Source organism: Lathyrus oleraceus, chromosome 3 (assembly GCF_024323335.1).
Source record: "Lathyrus oleraceus cultivar Zhongwan6 chromosome 3, CAAS_Psat_ZW6_1.0, whole genome shotgun sequence".
NCBI lineage: Eukaryota > Viridiplantae > Streptophyta > Magnoliopsida > Fabales > Fabaceae > Lathyrus > Lathyrus oleraceus.
In genome coordinates, this window is record NC_066581.1 from 170609431 (window position 1) to 170625523 (window position 16093).

The 16093-nt window shown below is 36.4% G+C and overlaps 1 protein-coding gene and 1 long non-coding RNA gene across 2 annotated transcripts in view; both read left to right on the top strand.

Moving 5' to 3' along the window:
• Positions 1 to 5698, top strand: part of LOC127129025 (RHOMBOID-like protein 1) — a 34519-nt gene extending 28821 nt beyond the window's left edge. The window contains exon 3 of the transcript XR_007806120.1: positions 5688 to 5698. The gene's annotated coding sequence lies outside the window, so the exon portion shown is untranslated. The remainder of the gene's footprint in view (positions 1 to 5687) is intronic.
• Positions 5699 to 9238: 3540 nt separating this feature from the next.
• Positions 9239 to 10640, top strand: LOC127129026 (uncharacterized). Its single transcript, XR_007806121.1, has 2 exons — positions 9239 to 9707; positions 10182 to 10640. It is a non-coding gene; the product is annotated as an uncharacterized LOC127129026 (long non-coding RNA).
• The last annotated feature ends 5453 nt before the right edge of the window (positions 10641 to 16093 follow it).

The following is a 16093-nucleotide window of genomic DNA, read 5'->3' on the forward strand; positions in this document are numbered from 1 at the left end:
CAATGAAAGTGGCTTACCGAAATATTTTTGGGCCGACGCCATTAGTACGGCTTGTTATGTTCTGAATAGGGTGCCCATTCGCCCCATTCTAAACAAAACACCGTATGAACTTTTAAAAGGGCGAAAGCCAAATGTTTCTCACTTACTTGTCTTTGGCTGCAAATGTTTTGTATTGAACAATGGAAAGGAAAACTTAGGGAAATTCGATTCCAAGGCCGACGAAGGTATCTTCCTCGGATACTCTCAATCTAGCAAAGCATATAGAATATACAACAAACGATTACTTGCTGTAGAAGAGTCTGTACATGTCATTTTTGATGAATCCAATCCGAGAAACGTCGGAAAGGGTAGTGTTTTTCATGGTGCAGGTACATCTACCGAAGACATACTCAAAGGTGGCGAGCCGGGGATTGATCAACCCGACATAGTCAAAATTGAGGAGGACAAAGATGTACACCATGAGGAAACCGAGGTAGTTCATCCGCCTTCAAACGATGATCTCCCTCAAGCTTGGAAGTCTTCCAAAGACCATCCAATCGACAACATTCTCGGAGATATCTCAAAGGGTGTAACAACTAGATCTAAGCTAAGTAATTTCTGTTATCACTTCGCTTTCGTTTCGCAGATGGAACCTAAAAACCCTAAAGAAGCCCTACTCGATGAACACTGGTTTTTATCAATGCAGGAGGAACTTAATCAGTTCACCAGAAATGAGGTTTGGGACCTTGTCCCTCCTCCGCGAGATCATCGAGTAATCGGCACCCGATGGGTGTTTAGGAACAAGCTGGACGAAAACGGGGTAATAACCCGTAATAAGGCGCGTTTAGTCGCGCAAGGGTATAACCAAGAGGAAGGCATCGACTATGAGGAAACTTATGCGCCGGTTGCCCGACTCGAGGCTATACGCCTTCTCCTTGCTTTTGCCTATGCGAAAGACTTTAAGCTATTCCAAATGGATGTCAAGAGTGCGTTCCTTAACGGTCATATAAATGAAGAGGTTTATGTCGCACAACCTCCGGGTTTCGAATCCCATGAGTATCCTGATCATGTTTATAAACTAAAAAGGGCTTTGTATGGCCTCAAACAAGCTCCTAGAGCTTGGTATGAGAGACTAAGCAAATTCTTACTCGATCAAGAATACTCAAGAGGAAAGGTTGACACGACCCTCTTCATTAAACGTCAAGGAAAGCACTTGATATTAGTGCAAATTTATGTAGATGATATCATATTTGGATCTACTAACATGAATCTTGTGAGAGAGTTTTCTGACCTTATGCAGGGCGAATTCGAGATGAGTATGATGGGGGAGCTCACATACTTTCTCGGTCTGCAAATTAAACAGCTCAAAGAAGGAACTTTCGTGAGCCAGACAAAGTACTGTTTGGACCTTATCAAGAGATTTGATATGGCAAAAGCTAAGGCCATAGACACCCCCATGCCTACTTGTACAAACTTGAACAAAGATGAAGACGGTAAGGAAGTAGATGTAAAACGGTATAGAGCACAAGTTTACCATTCACCAAGTCACTCCGGCATCGAGGTGATACTGTTCCTCTCTTTCTCTCTCTGCAAAGTCTCATGATTAAAATAGTTATACCTCATAATGATGTTGTTTATATATACATGATATCTCTCTTTGGATGTTTATTGCTGTATGAATTGTTATTTATGCATCAAACCTGTCAACGCATGTGCTAAATAGTGAAAAATTGAAATTTGGACTGTATGAGTCGACCGCAGCAGGGCTATGGTCGACGCACGCTTAATAATTTCTGCATTTTCTCAAAAATCAAACCGTATGCGCCGATGCATACAGAGGTATGGTCGACGCATCGCTCGAAAATTTTGTTTTTCTGCAGAAAAATTTAAATCGTTTCATGCATCCCCATTCAAAAAAATCATCATTAAGTGTGCATTTACATTCCATCACCTTTCAAACTACCCACTACCTTGTAACTTGCATCTACCTAGTGGCTATTGTTCCTTGATCTTCCATCTTCCCAAAACCCTAACCTTCCTCTATAAATAGGGAGAAACTTCTCTCTAGCAGAATCACTCTCAAAAACCCTTCACAAACCTTCACTCTATACCCAAACACTTAGTTTCAAACCTGCTCATATGGCTACCACATCACGCAGACCCTCCGGTAAGAGATCCCGAGAATCATCCACCGCATCTCTCCCCATATCTGCTGTATCGCTCGTTCCACCCGCTCGCGTCGAAGCCTTCAACAAAGATATCGGCAAAAGAGGAGTTGTGCAACAACATGCATTCTACAAACTTACCGCCGAACGCATGCACCTCGCTGAAATCATGGCTCTGCTGCAGCATCAAGGCTTTATCAACTTCTTGGAATGCAACACTAAATACATTGAAGACTTAGTCCGAGTGTTCTACGCCGGCCTTCATGACAACTTTCGCGGGCACAAGTTTCACTCCAGAATTGGCCCGACAAAGGTATCGCTTAAATCAAATATCTGGAACCAATATTTTGATATGTATGTGGATGATGCTGAAAATCCTCTACCTGAGGTAACTGACTCTCACCAAATAGATGGCTACGAGTTTAAGAGTGTATTGAATGACATGCTGAAACGACCATATCCTGATCATTTTGTGAACAGTGACGCGTTCCCACGAACTGTCACTGCCGGCAAGCTGAAAGCCGGAGAACGGATTCTTCAGTGGATTGTCTCACGCATCCTGCGACCAAAGAAGGGCGGTCTCTCCAGAGTCGAACAGGCCGAGGTTCATCTCATTTACATTCTGAAATATAAGAAGAAAATCAACTGGTCGTACTACATTGCAAGTAGAATGTTCAGTCTACGTGATTCCGGACGAGGAACGGCTCTTGCCTACGGATCCTTCATTCAAGAGGTCCTTACTGCAACCAACGTTAATCATCCGTCTTTCCCGTACACTTCCATCTCATCTGACAAAGAGTTCAGCACAAAAACTATGTCTATGATGGGATATCTTTGGTGCGATGAGCGGAGAATGTATAAGTTTGTTCGAAGAGGAAATGTTCCTGCAGATGATGACAGTGATGCAACCGAAGAACAAGAAGATGAAGAGGAAAATGAAGAAGAGGAAGCCAGGCACGCTTTTGATCACAATGGTGGAGATGATAGTCCTCCACCCGTTGACACTCACGACTACTCCGACTCCGCTTGGGCTCAGCAGTCGCATTCAACTGAAGAAGATGTTCCACGCTGGGGTGGCTGGGGTGACTGGCAACATACGGGATGGTCAACTCAACGTCAATTCTACCGGCCGTATCACCAAGATGATGAAGAATCTCCTCCGTCCCCTCCACAGCAAGCAGACTCTTCAGAACTGTTGGATATGATGCGAAATATGCAGATCGCTCAACAGTCCTTCATGCAAACTCAAGATGAGCGCTATGCTCATATTAACGAGCAACTTCAAGCCCAAAATGAGCGTCTCGACACCTTCTCTACAAGCATGAATGACCGGTATGCAGCCTTTTCGGCATCATTTGAACTTCAGGAAAGGTCGATCGACGAGAGTCTCAAGCATCTGAACGGTGTTACCGAATACCTATCATCTCTGGCTGACCCCTACAAAAACCCGGGCATTTGTTATCATCCAGGACATCGCCATTAGGACATAGATATTCACATACAAAAACCCCTACTATGTTCATCTGTGTTTTCAATTGTTTGACCTACTCGCTCAATAATTCCTGGCTTCGCTGAAGTTCATCCATAGTCATTTAAGACATGGTTCCAGTTCTTAACATGTGTTGGGTAATGAACTAGCTGGTTATAGATGAAAGGCGATATGAGGTTTTTTTATTTGATGATAAGATATGCCTGCATCTAGAGGGATGCATGAAGAAAATAATGCCATGTAATATTATGAAATATTTTTTAGGTTCAAGGGATGCAATGGTATACAATACATTATGTTCAAAGGATCAGTATAGTCTAGATAAACCTGATATGATTCTCAAAGTAGGTTGAACTCTTCAAATTCAAAGGTTCGATGTATTCATGATTTTCAAGGAATGTAGAGTTTTAGGTTTCCTGCAAAAAAAAACCATATCCCTCTCATAGGTAGGTTCTAGTCTTCAAAATGTGGTCCCTAAAAGGCCACCCAGAGCCATGGATCCAAGTGGAAATTCCTTTTCATAGCAAATGCATGCAGGACAATGGCACTTCCACGTGGCTCTAGTCTGGGTGTGGGTCTCATACCAATCCAACATGCGAGACGTAGGTCAACACGACTATCTTGATTCTATTTTGTGTGTATACTCAAGCTCGGGTGTAAAGCTTTTCTCTCAAGTAATATCATGAAACCAACCCTTAATTTAGAATATAATAGATATCTAGAATATAATGAACATATAAAGCAGTAAAGATGCAATGAAATAAAATAAAGCAAGTAAAACAATAAAGATAAACACCCAAACATACAAAGAAAACAAACAAAATAAGGTTTAACTTTCTTAGGAATATAATCCCCAGTAAAGCCGCCAGTTGTCGCGCCGCGAAAAATATAGAAACGTTATTTATTCCAAATGAAAGAGAAAATATCAATAAAACTCAAGGGAAAGAGAAACATGGTAAGGAAGTTGGTTATGCAAGGTGAAGGTATTAGCACCCCTCACATCCGTTGTACTCAACGAGAACCATTTTGATTATTCTTTGCACGGATGGGTGTTATTATATAATGGTTACTTGCGATTGTTTTAATTAAGGAAAATAATAATTTTATTAATTAATGTGATCACCAAGGATTCAAACCCTTGTGCCTACGTATTCTCATAGTTGAATTACAAAATCAGAGCTCCTTAGTTCATGGTAGAAAATATGGACTTGTTGGTTGTTTTTACTGAACAATGTTAACATTTGCATTCTAGCTGTTAAAAGTTGCTTGTTTACTCGCGTGTGAGGGGTTTAAGTGTTGTTTGTATTGCGGTAGAACGAAAATAACATGTCCTTTATGAAAAGTTTTGGAATGCCCTAAGGCGAGAAAATTGAGTTTGATGGGTTATGATTGATCTTAAATTTGAAAAGATTATTTTGATTTGAATTGCACTAAAGTATATGAATGGAGGTGAATACTTTGAACAACTAGGTTATACGCCCCGTATCCAAAGATATTATGAATAAGGGTAGGAATACTCCCTCGTACTCCTTTTCCACTTTTAAGGCTCGTGGGACACAATTCACATTGTATTTTTAAAGTGTTTTTGAATTTTTTTGCAAAAATATTTTAGTCTTAAATGAACAAGGAAATGAAATGGATGTGAATGGGGTGAAATACCATGTTGTAATGCATTGATTATAGGGTTTTGAAAAGTGAAAGAGTGGATGACTGATCTAAAGGATCAAGTATGGAATCGAGTAAAAGATCTAATCCAATTTAAGTGATCAAGGTGTAAAGACAAAGAGTCAGACAACATACGATCGCAAGTTTCGATGATGACAAAAGACCATCATGCACGTCTATAAACAAATGCAACACATTACTCATCATATCCTTTCCTACGCTTATCTAAATCTGTTATAATTTTTAAGAACATATGTGGACAAAGTGTGATCATGACGAAATGCATGAAAATCACAAAACACAGATTTCTGTAGATTTGAAGACTTTGAGTCGACCATAAGGGTCAGCTCATAGCTCACGGGTCAGCGCAAAACTCAGCCAAATTGGAGATTGGTCAGCGCATGCGTGTTTGAGTCGACCATAAGGGTCGGCGCATAACTCACGGGTTAGCGCATAAAACCCTTGAGTCGACCAGAGGTCAGCGCATGGAATAATGATGCTATCCATGGGTCAGCGCATGAAACCTTGGGTCGACCATAGGGGTCGGCGCATTTCCCACGGGTCAGCACACGCCGACCTATGGTCGACCGCTCGTGCGTAAACTCAGTTTTCTGAGTACTTTTCACTGTTTGAAAAGCTGTTATTTTTGGTTGGTTTGCCAGTTACTATATATAGAAGTCAAAACACTTTTATCAACTAACATTTGTCAATTTGAGTTCAAGTGTTCAAGGAAACAAGAAAGAGTGAAAAAGGTGTCCAAGACTCATCATCTTCATCTTCAACGTTTCACAACACATCAACTACACACAACCATTTTTGATGTGCTTCGTGTTTGGTTAAAAGTGATAAGGTTCGAAGCTGTGATCGGAGAATCCGGTTCGGGTTGAAGCTTGTGGCAGGTTCTTTCTTGAATAAAACCGTTAGGGTTTTGTCCTCCAATCCCGATTTGTGTTTGGGGGTTTTTGGACGAATTGCTTCATCAATATTCAGCTGAGCGAAGGTGATTGAGAAGAGGAAGTCTTCATCAGTCTAGTAGCAGATTCAGTGATATTGAAGTGAAGGATTCGGGTTCGATTCGTTGTGTTTGAGATCAGCCGGGCCGAGGGTTTGAAGAACGGAAGATTCTTCAACAAAGGGGCTGGAATCGGAGGTCTAGCAACAACGATCGAAGGTCTTGATTCATCTTGAATCAAGGAACAAGGATAGGAAGCATCATTCAACACATTGGAAGTTCTGTTGTTTACTTGCTTTGCAATCCTTGTATAAACGGTTAAATTTCACAGGTGATATCTAATTAAATCATCTCAATTCTAAGTTTAGAATTGAGGGCAGACGTACCCCGAAGCGAGGACGGCGGGGGAACTGCCTCATCAAATCTCTGTCTTCTTTAATTTTCTGCATAAGTGTTTTTCAGCTTAAAAATTAAGTGATTTTAGTTTAAGCAATTTTACCAAACGTTGATATAAGTTGAGTAAGAGATTAAGACTGTAGTTTGAATCCAAAGTACAATAGTATATTGTACTAGATAAATTTGAATTACTTACTCAACTCAAATATCACTTGGAGTGTTTATACACACCAAGTGTTTGTTAATTTGCATAAGCCAAAGTTGTCTTAAGTTTACATCCAGTTTAATTTGGTATTTTGGATCATTGGAACTAGGCTTGCTAGTAAGTGAAATATATCATTGAGTGTGCAACTAGTGTAGTGATTTGTATTTCACTTTATCTCTAATCCATTAGCTTAACGCATATCCGGTTTTCCAATAACGGTTCGTTTTAGACTAAAATTTTCCTCGGCCGCTTCCGCACTTAAAATAAATTTTCAAAACCAATGTTCTTTTAAATTGGCAGCGCCGATTCAAGTTTTTAATTGGGATCTATTCAACCCCCCCTTCTAGATCCGTGCCATAGTCTAACACAAGGAACTTGTGATCACTTAAATGGATGAAAAACCTAAGGGAGCATGCAATTGTTCATGAGAAATCGTACAATAAAAGGTCAAATACCAAAGTAATTAATTGATCAAGAATTATCTAGATCAACTAATAAAGGGGAGAACATGCCAAAACATACACTAAGATTTGGATTTAATAAAAAATTAGAGCTAACCTTAATTAGTTTAAAAATTCTAATCAATTAATCAAAATCTAAACTAATCCTAATTAGGGTATAACCCCAAAATTATGCCATTTCATGTTGAAGCTACGCGAAAAATACCCGAGCGCATCAGATGCTTGAAGATACAACAGAGTCGCCATCGAACGTTATTTATTCCCGAATGAAAGGGAAAAGTCAATAAAACCAAGGGGAGAGAAAAAAGGTAAGGAAGTCAGTTATGCAAAGGGAAGATATTAGCACCCCTCACATCCGTTGTACTCAACTCGAACCATTTTACTTGTTCTTTGCTCAAAGGGGTGTTATATCTACAGATTACTCAAGAAAGATATGAATAAAAGGGAAAAAGAAAAGAATAATTAAATTGCTCGTATCCTTATAGTGCAATAAGAAATTCAGAGCTCCATAGTTCATAGAACTAATGGTGGGAGATGAAAGAAGTTGTGATCAAAGTATGGTTTGAACCAAAGGATAATGTTGTTTGAACCCATATGGTAGGTATGTATGAACCAATGAGAAAAGTGGCATGAACCAATACATGGTATGGCCAAAGCATGAACCAATATATGGTATGGCCGAAAATAATGGATTTTATCCTATATAAGGACTAAAGGTAAGTAAAATAAAAGAAAAAGTTTTTCTATACAAGACAAACAAAAGCTCTTGGTTCAGAGGAAGGAATTGGTTATTGGCTCAAAAGTATGTATGGAATCCAAAGAAATATTGTATTTGGTTCAAAGAGAAAGTATATCACTGGGGATGAATGTTGGTGATTTAAGGTATTGAATGATATATAATGGAAGGTAAATGAAAGGAGAAAGAATAAATATGCTCGTCAAGGATTCGAACCCTTGTGCCCACGTGTTCTCATTGTGCAATGAGAAAGTCAGAGCTCCGTAGTTTATAGAACTAAGATGGAAAATGAAATAGGTGTTTTCCTAAGAAACTAGGCCTAACAAGACGAACAATAATAAAAGGGCATGACTGAAGTGATAAAAAGTATAACTTGCACCAATAGACAATGGTATTGTTGAAACCCATAGGGTAATGATATTTCAACCAAAGAGTAAAGGTGACATGAACCAATATATGGTATGGAAAAAAATAAAGGGTTTTTCCTAACATTAGGACTTTCATGAAAACAAAAGGAAATGTTTGTCTATAACAAGACAAACAAAAGCTCTTGGTTCAAAACTGGGTATTGGTTATTGACCCAAAGGTATCTATGGAATCCAAAGGAAAATGGTATTTAGTCACTGAGATGAATGATCATGATGTTGCACAAGACTTCGTAGTTATTTGACTTGAACCAAATTAAAGTCTATGAGTAAAGGTGAATACTCTGAACAAGTGGGTCATTCATCTCGTATCCAAAGATATTCAGATTAGATGACCTAAAACCCTAAGAAAAGATCAAATTACACTAATCCTAATTCTGTAATTTAACCTAAAATGAAAGGAACATGTTAATGATATGTTGATTATCAATTAACTATAAGAATTAAACCTTAAAAATAATTAAAAATATAACCAACATGTTAATCATGATTATACTCAATTAATTCCAAAAGATTAAGAAAACAATTATATCATTTATTCTAAAAATGAACAATTAATCCTAAAAATTGAATTTAAACAATTGTTTATTAGCTATTTTATTTATCAAAACAAATGCTAAAAATATAAAAAAAAAAAAAAATAACAAAAATACATGAAATAGGGTGTCGAAAGTACATAGGCGCAGGGCCCATACATTGAGCCCATTTGTCATTTTCCTTATGAACAAGGTGCCAACAGTAAAAAAAATGGTCTTAAGGGAAAAACAAACGCATTCCAGAAGTGAGACTCAGGGATCAATTCCAATTATAATGCATATGATTCGCGTGTTAAACATGTATCTCATTTTGACATGCGCTTAGTCCATCATCACTATAACCAGCTTCTCCACCGCGTCATAGCTCACCAGTCGTGGCGGTGGAGCACCAATCATCAGAACCAAATACACCATTTCACTCCATTTTTTAAGCTCTAACCGAATATCAGCTCAATTTCTACCAATTCTTCATAAATTCTCTTAATCAAACCAAAATATCACATCAACCCTAACCATATAAACAAAAATTAAATGCTTAAATGGAGGAATCAAAGCCTATGACGTTAGGGCTTTGATTCCTCAGCCTCTACCCCACATGGTGGTAACTAGAATGAAGCTTAAAGATGAAGAAATGGCACATGCATGCCAGAGGGAGAGGTCCAAGATCGGAGCAAAGGTATTGATAATGCAGCTTTCAGGTATGAATCTTCCTTGCTTGAACTTCTTCTTTTTCTACACTCCTACTTCTTCTTCCATCTCTTATGACTTGAACCTTCTTCTTCTTATACGCGTGTTCAATGAGAGTGAAGGGGTGAATTATGAAAGGTGTGGTTGCATGAAGTGTTTTAGAGGTGTGATTGAGAGAGTTTAGCTTGAGAGAGAATAAGAGATTTCTGGTTTCTGAGCAAATGAAAATTTGATATGAAAACTGAAGAATGGAGATCAATTTATAGATGGAGATAGTTAACAGATCAAACTCTGTTAATTGATTAATGTGAAAGTTTGTTAGAAGTTACTCACTCTATTAGTTATTGAGAATTATGATTTTTAGTTAGGGGTTATTTCAGTTAATCTTGATTTTGAAGTTTGTTAGAAAATCGTTTTCTGTTAGTTAGTTAGATTTTAAAATGTTAGTTAGTGTTAGTTAATCAATTGGTGACTGGCTAATGCAGGTGACATGTTACATTGAAGTTATGCGGAAGCTACTGATAGATCGAGCATGACCTACAAATGCAGTTTTTGCTGCAAGCTGCATGTTTAGTTTCAATTTCTTGTAGGATATGTTTTGGTTGCATGCAAGTTGCAAGTGGCTTTGGTGCAGGTTTAGGTTGGTTTCTTGATGGCCTGCTAGGGTTTAACATGGTGACCCGCTGGACTGGTTAGATGACGTTCCATTACTTTTTTCTCCATGAGCATTGTTGTTTGCATGTCTGAAATGGTAAGGAATTAGCTGCAAATATTTGGGTTGTTAGTGGATATTTTGTGATGCTAATTACTATTAGTACTTAGGTTAGGTTATGTGGTAAATGAGAGGTTAAAACATGGCTGATACATGGCCTTGTATGCAATGCTTTCGTGTTGTCAATGGTTGGTACAATTTTTGCTGAGTAAATCTCCTGATGCCATGTCTATGCACTGGTGCTTTGGTTAACAAGTTAAGCTGCTTATGAATGGTGGTAAATGTTTGGATGCATCATGTATAGTTAGTATGGTATGGTAAGAGCCATTAATTTAAGGGGTCGGGGCCTAACTTTTAAGGTCCCCAAAATATAGGGGGCCCAAAATTCTAAAAATAAATGAGTCTCAAAATATATAGGCCCCCTAAACTAAAGACCCATAAAATTCAAGTAAAGCTTTAAGGCCCCATCATTTTTTAAAGTTGACTTTTTTTTAAAAAAAATTGACTTTTTTTTTAAAGAAAAAAATATTTTATTATTTTATTTTCATAAAAATCATTTTTTTCAAAAAATATCAACTTTTTTATTTTAGGAAAAATTCGATTTTGTTTCAAATAAAATTAAACTTTTTTATTTTAAAAAATCGATTTAATTTTTTGGAAAAAATCGTTTTTTTTATTTTAGAAAAAACTTTGACTTTTTTTTTCTACTTCCGAAAAAAGACAGTTTTTTTTTTCAAAAACAAATCACCTTTTTTTTCAAAAAAATCGACTTTTTTTATATATAAAAAAAATTGATTTTTTTTTCAAAAAAAATTGATTTTTTTTTTTCAAAAAAAATCAAATTTTTAACTTTCAGGAAAAATCGACTTTTTTCTCGAAAAAAATCGATTGTTTATTTTCAAAATAAAATTGATATTTTTTTTCGAAAAAAATAATTTTTTCTTTTAAAAAAGAATTGACTTTTTTTTCGAAAAAAAATGATTTTTTATTTTTAAAGAAAAACCGCCTTTCTCATTTTAAAAAATTAATCAGTTTTTTTACGAAAAAAATCTATTTATCTTTTTTCAAAAAAATATTCTTTTTTTCAAAAATATCAAATTTTTTTAAAAAAACTAAAAAATTTAATACTTTAAAAAAATCGATTATGTTTATTTTTTAAAAAATGATTTTTTTTATTTAAAAATATAGATTTTTTTTTATTTTAAAAAAATAATGTTTTTTTCGAAAAAAAATAGTTTTCAAAAATATTTATTATTTAAAAATATTTATTTAAAAAAATAAAATATGTTGTTTCAAATAAATTATATTTTGAGCCCGTCATTTAGGCCCTTTTAAAAAACAAAAATATGAGGGGGCTTAAAAATAAGGGGCCAAATAATTATTGATTTAGTAGAGGGCCTAAAAAAATGGGGCCAAATAGGGACCTAATTGTTAGGGCTTTATCATTTAAGGCTTTTTTGACCTCTCTAGGTATGGTAGGTTTGTATGTATGCTTTCTTTGGTTAACATAGTTATTCATGAATGCTTGGTTTGTTTGGTATGAATGCATGCATGTTTGTTGACCAATGTTGGATGATGTATTGTGTGTATGCCTAAAATCATGAATGTATAATGCATGTTTGTTGATTGGTTGGATGCTAAATGACATGTTGAGTGCAGGGCTTATGTAGTGCAAGGCTTGGCAAGACATGGTTTCAAGGCATGGCAACAAGGTTTGGCACAAAAATGGTTTTCTTGTTCATGAAGGAATTTGGTGATGGAATCACATAGAAAGATGAGAAATGATATGTACTTCATGTAGGCATTAGGGTTGGGTCATTAGAATAGGTCAGTTGACTTTTTTAAACTAGTTGACCAAAAAGTCAACATTTAACCAAAAGTCAATTGTAGGTCAACTTTGTATTTTTTTTAATTTCTTGTATGGACAATGTAAATGACAATTGTATGATTAAATGGAGAATATTTTGAATGGAAATGGTCTTTTTTTATTTTAAGAACAACGCCTTATTTTCCAAGTCATGACTTTTCTTCCAAATTCCAAGTTTGAAACCTCTTAAAATAAATCACGATCACTTGAACAAATGGTTATGAATGCATGATGATATATAAAATAATGGACTAGACCTAAGTGGACTATGAATTCACCTTGAATCAAAGACTAATGGACTAAGGATGCATAATGAAACAATGGAATAAATGGACCACGAATGCACTATGATATAATGAAATCAATGGACTAGGAGATCATGAGCCAATGGACTATTAAGCATGGATTAATGGACTTGAATGAAATATATACCTAGGATCAATGGACTTGAATGGAAAAATAGATTGGAACAAGACTTGGATGAAAGCTTGAACAAGACCTTGGTTATGTGCAGCAATGACAAATTCCATTAGTGCCGTTAACCTGGATATCTCATCCTTTAGGTCTCTGTTTTCTTGCTCTATATGCTCCATGATCCTTGGTTGAGTAGTACGAGTGTGATAACGGTAAGCCAGCTTGGCTTAAGCATAGAAGAATAACTGATAAGACATCTGGCGGAAGAAAACCTGTTATGCAAATGATGCATTAAATGCAATGTTTTTTATTGTTTTTAATTTCAAGGAACATATGAATTTCTATTTGCAAATATATAATAATAATAATAATAATAATAATAATAATAATAATAATAATAATAATAACAATTTGATTGACCATAAAATCTCTTTATATTCATAAAATTTGGAAGGATTGCACAGAGTACCATTTCAGAAACCAAAGTACAAATACAAGAGAAAAAGAAACTATTATCTTAAGGAGCCCTTAACAATTGTATCAGATGATCTGATTGTGGGTGCGTACTTCCTTCGGATGCGTCGAATCTCAGACTCAAAGGATGTCTTCATCTTAGCCTTCTCAAGAACTAACTGATCAATAATCTTCTTCCAAACACTGGAAGGCTGAGGCATACTAGAGGAAGGTAGACCCTTTGGCTCTCTCTGTGTCTTCACAGCTCGATCTTCAAGAATCTCAATAAGTGTATCATTGTCTTTCGACTCAAGTTGCAATTCTTCTTGGTTTTGGCTCAAAGCATGAAACCACTCTTCCCATATATCCTTCTCTTGCTTTATCTTGATGAGTGCGTCTTCCAACTCCTCTACATCTTGGTTAGGGAAAGTTGATGGCTCAACCACAACCAACGACATAGGTCTTTCACAAGCATACACCATCTTCAGCTCTAAATCTCTCTTCTTAACCTATATAGTGTAAGCTTCCAAAGCTACACAGTTGCATGGATCTGTAAGACCCCAATTTTGACCCTAAGATCCCTCATGTTATCTCATCATATGCATTGGCATTGGGATCATACCTTGGCATCCTCCTTACCCTTCATCCATTTGGATTTGTATTGGAAGAGATCACCAAGCACCATTTGATTGTATCATACTTTGTATTTTATCTTCTTTACTAACCAAAATACCAAAAATATGTCTTTGCATTTGTCTAACTTTTTTGTAGGTAGGGCACTTGATCACCTTTGATTTATCAAGCTGACATCTAGGGTTTAAGACCCCCATTACAAGAGCTCAATCAAGGAATGATCCACAATGGCTCTAGGAATCGTATATGAGTCTCTATGAGCTTCACTTGTTATTTTGATCAAGAAAGCATCAAGAGTTTGGAGTTGGTTTGCAGTGGAAACCCTAGTTCATCTAGGTATCTTGTGTAACTTCTTCAACAAGCTTCTTCACCAATTGATTAAGTACTTCAAGGGACACCTCAAAATTCACTATTTTATGCATATATGATCTCCCATGAGTCTAAAAAGTCAAGAGAATTGCAAGCTAGCAAGTTGGATGATGGTGGTTGACCAGAAGAATTCATCTGATCAAAACTAGGGTTCCCTAGACCCTATCTCCTAGAATTTTTATCATATGAAAATGATTCCAAGAGAAAAGTTACTCTAAATGACATTTTAAATAACTTTCATGTTAGGGTCTAGAGCTAGTTTTTCTTGGAAAGTCATTTTCTATGGTGAAAGATTATATGTCATTTTGTCTAAACCCTAATTTTGAGGTCAACTTCCCAAGGTCATAACTTGCTAATTTTTTATGAGATGAAAGTCATTAAGGTTGCACAATCAAATTCAAGATGTCTATTTAAACTTTGATGTTTGGAGGAAGAGATAATTCAACTTTTATGAGCATGTGATATGAGGATACATTATAGGTCATTTTGGACCAATACCATTAGGCAAGTGATGTTCCTCAACTTCAAAAATGCATAACTCTTTCATCTTAAATCCAAATGAGGTCCAATTTATGACCATTTTGAAGGACTTTGAAAGATATACAAATTTTATGATGAGAATTTCTCATTTGAAGCTCACATGAAAAGTTAGCCAAGGTGGAATAAGTTAATATATGGCTTGACACTTAGAATTTTTTTTGATATGTTAAAGTTTTCCAACTTCCACCTTAAAATTCACCATGATACATGCTTCAAATGGAAAAGTGTCAAACATAAGAGTTGTTCCTATTGATCTAACCTTTCCAAAGAGGTCAATTTCATCCATTTTGGACAAGATTTAAATGGTCTGCGCATGGCTTGAACATGGCATCATCATTTGGAAAAATCAAAACTTCAAATAGCTATACACAATTGCCTTGCACTCCAAGATGATTTCAGACTCATTTACACTTGATTATGGACCTAAAGGAGTGACTTCATGGGCCTGTACACGCCCATGCAAGCATGCATCATCCATTTCCAAATTTGGAAATTCAATTTGAAGGTGCAAATAACATGTGCTACAACTATAAATAGAAGCCTTTTGCATCAGAAATGGGGATCCCTCGCGCCAGCTTTGCTCCAAAACCCCAAACCCTTCCATTTGAAAGGATAATCCTGAGAATTTTCTTTGAAAACTGAGTTTAATCTCACTGTTTTGAGATTCAAAACTCCAGGGATCCAAGGCCTTTGGTTTATTCTAGTATACTTCTGCAAGCTTCTTGAGTGAGATCAAGCAAGAACCAAAGCAAGAGCAATCGAATTCTGAACTACATTGAAGGTATTTTCCATAATTTTTCATCTCTTAGATTCTCACTCAATTATCCATAATTCTCTTGGTTCCTTGATTGTCTGAAGTCCTACCAATGTAGGCAGCAAGATTGAGTTGCTTTGAGGTCAAATCGAAGCAACCCAGATCATGTACCTCAAATTTCAACTCCATGTATCTCTCAATATACTTGGAGTTATGATGAATTGAGGCCAGATTCGTGATCAGTGCCATTTTAACTTTAAAATCATGTCCTTCTTTTTTATTTTAGTGATGGTGATGAGTGGACCAGTCCGGCGAGGCTCGCCTGAGAAGGTGATCGGAGTTTGGTCCGGTGGTGAGTTGGCATGGTCCAGAGCCACATGATCTGTTTGAATTAATCTAATCATGAGTGCTGGTTTTGAATACCTGGTTTGTGGCGCGCTGACTCAAGTCCTTGGTGGAACGCGCGTTTGGATCCACTTGATCTGTCACCTCAATTAATGAGGGAGATCAAGTGGTCCACGTTTTTTCTGATTATTTGAATTTCATTTTATTTGTGCTATTTTCATTAATTCATATTAATTTTAATATTAATCCAAAAAATATGAGAGTTTCACCAAAAAAATAAAAATCTCTTTCATTATATGAATTAAAATTA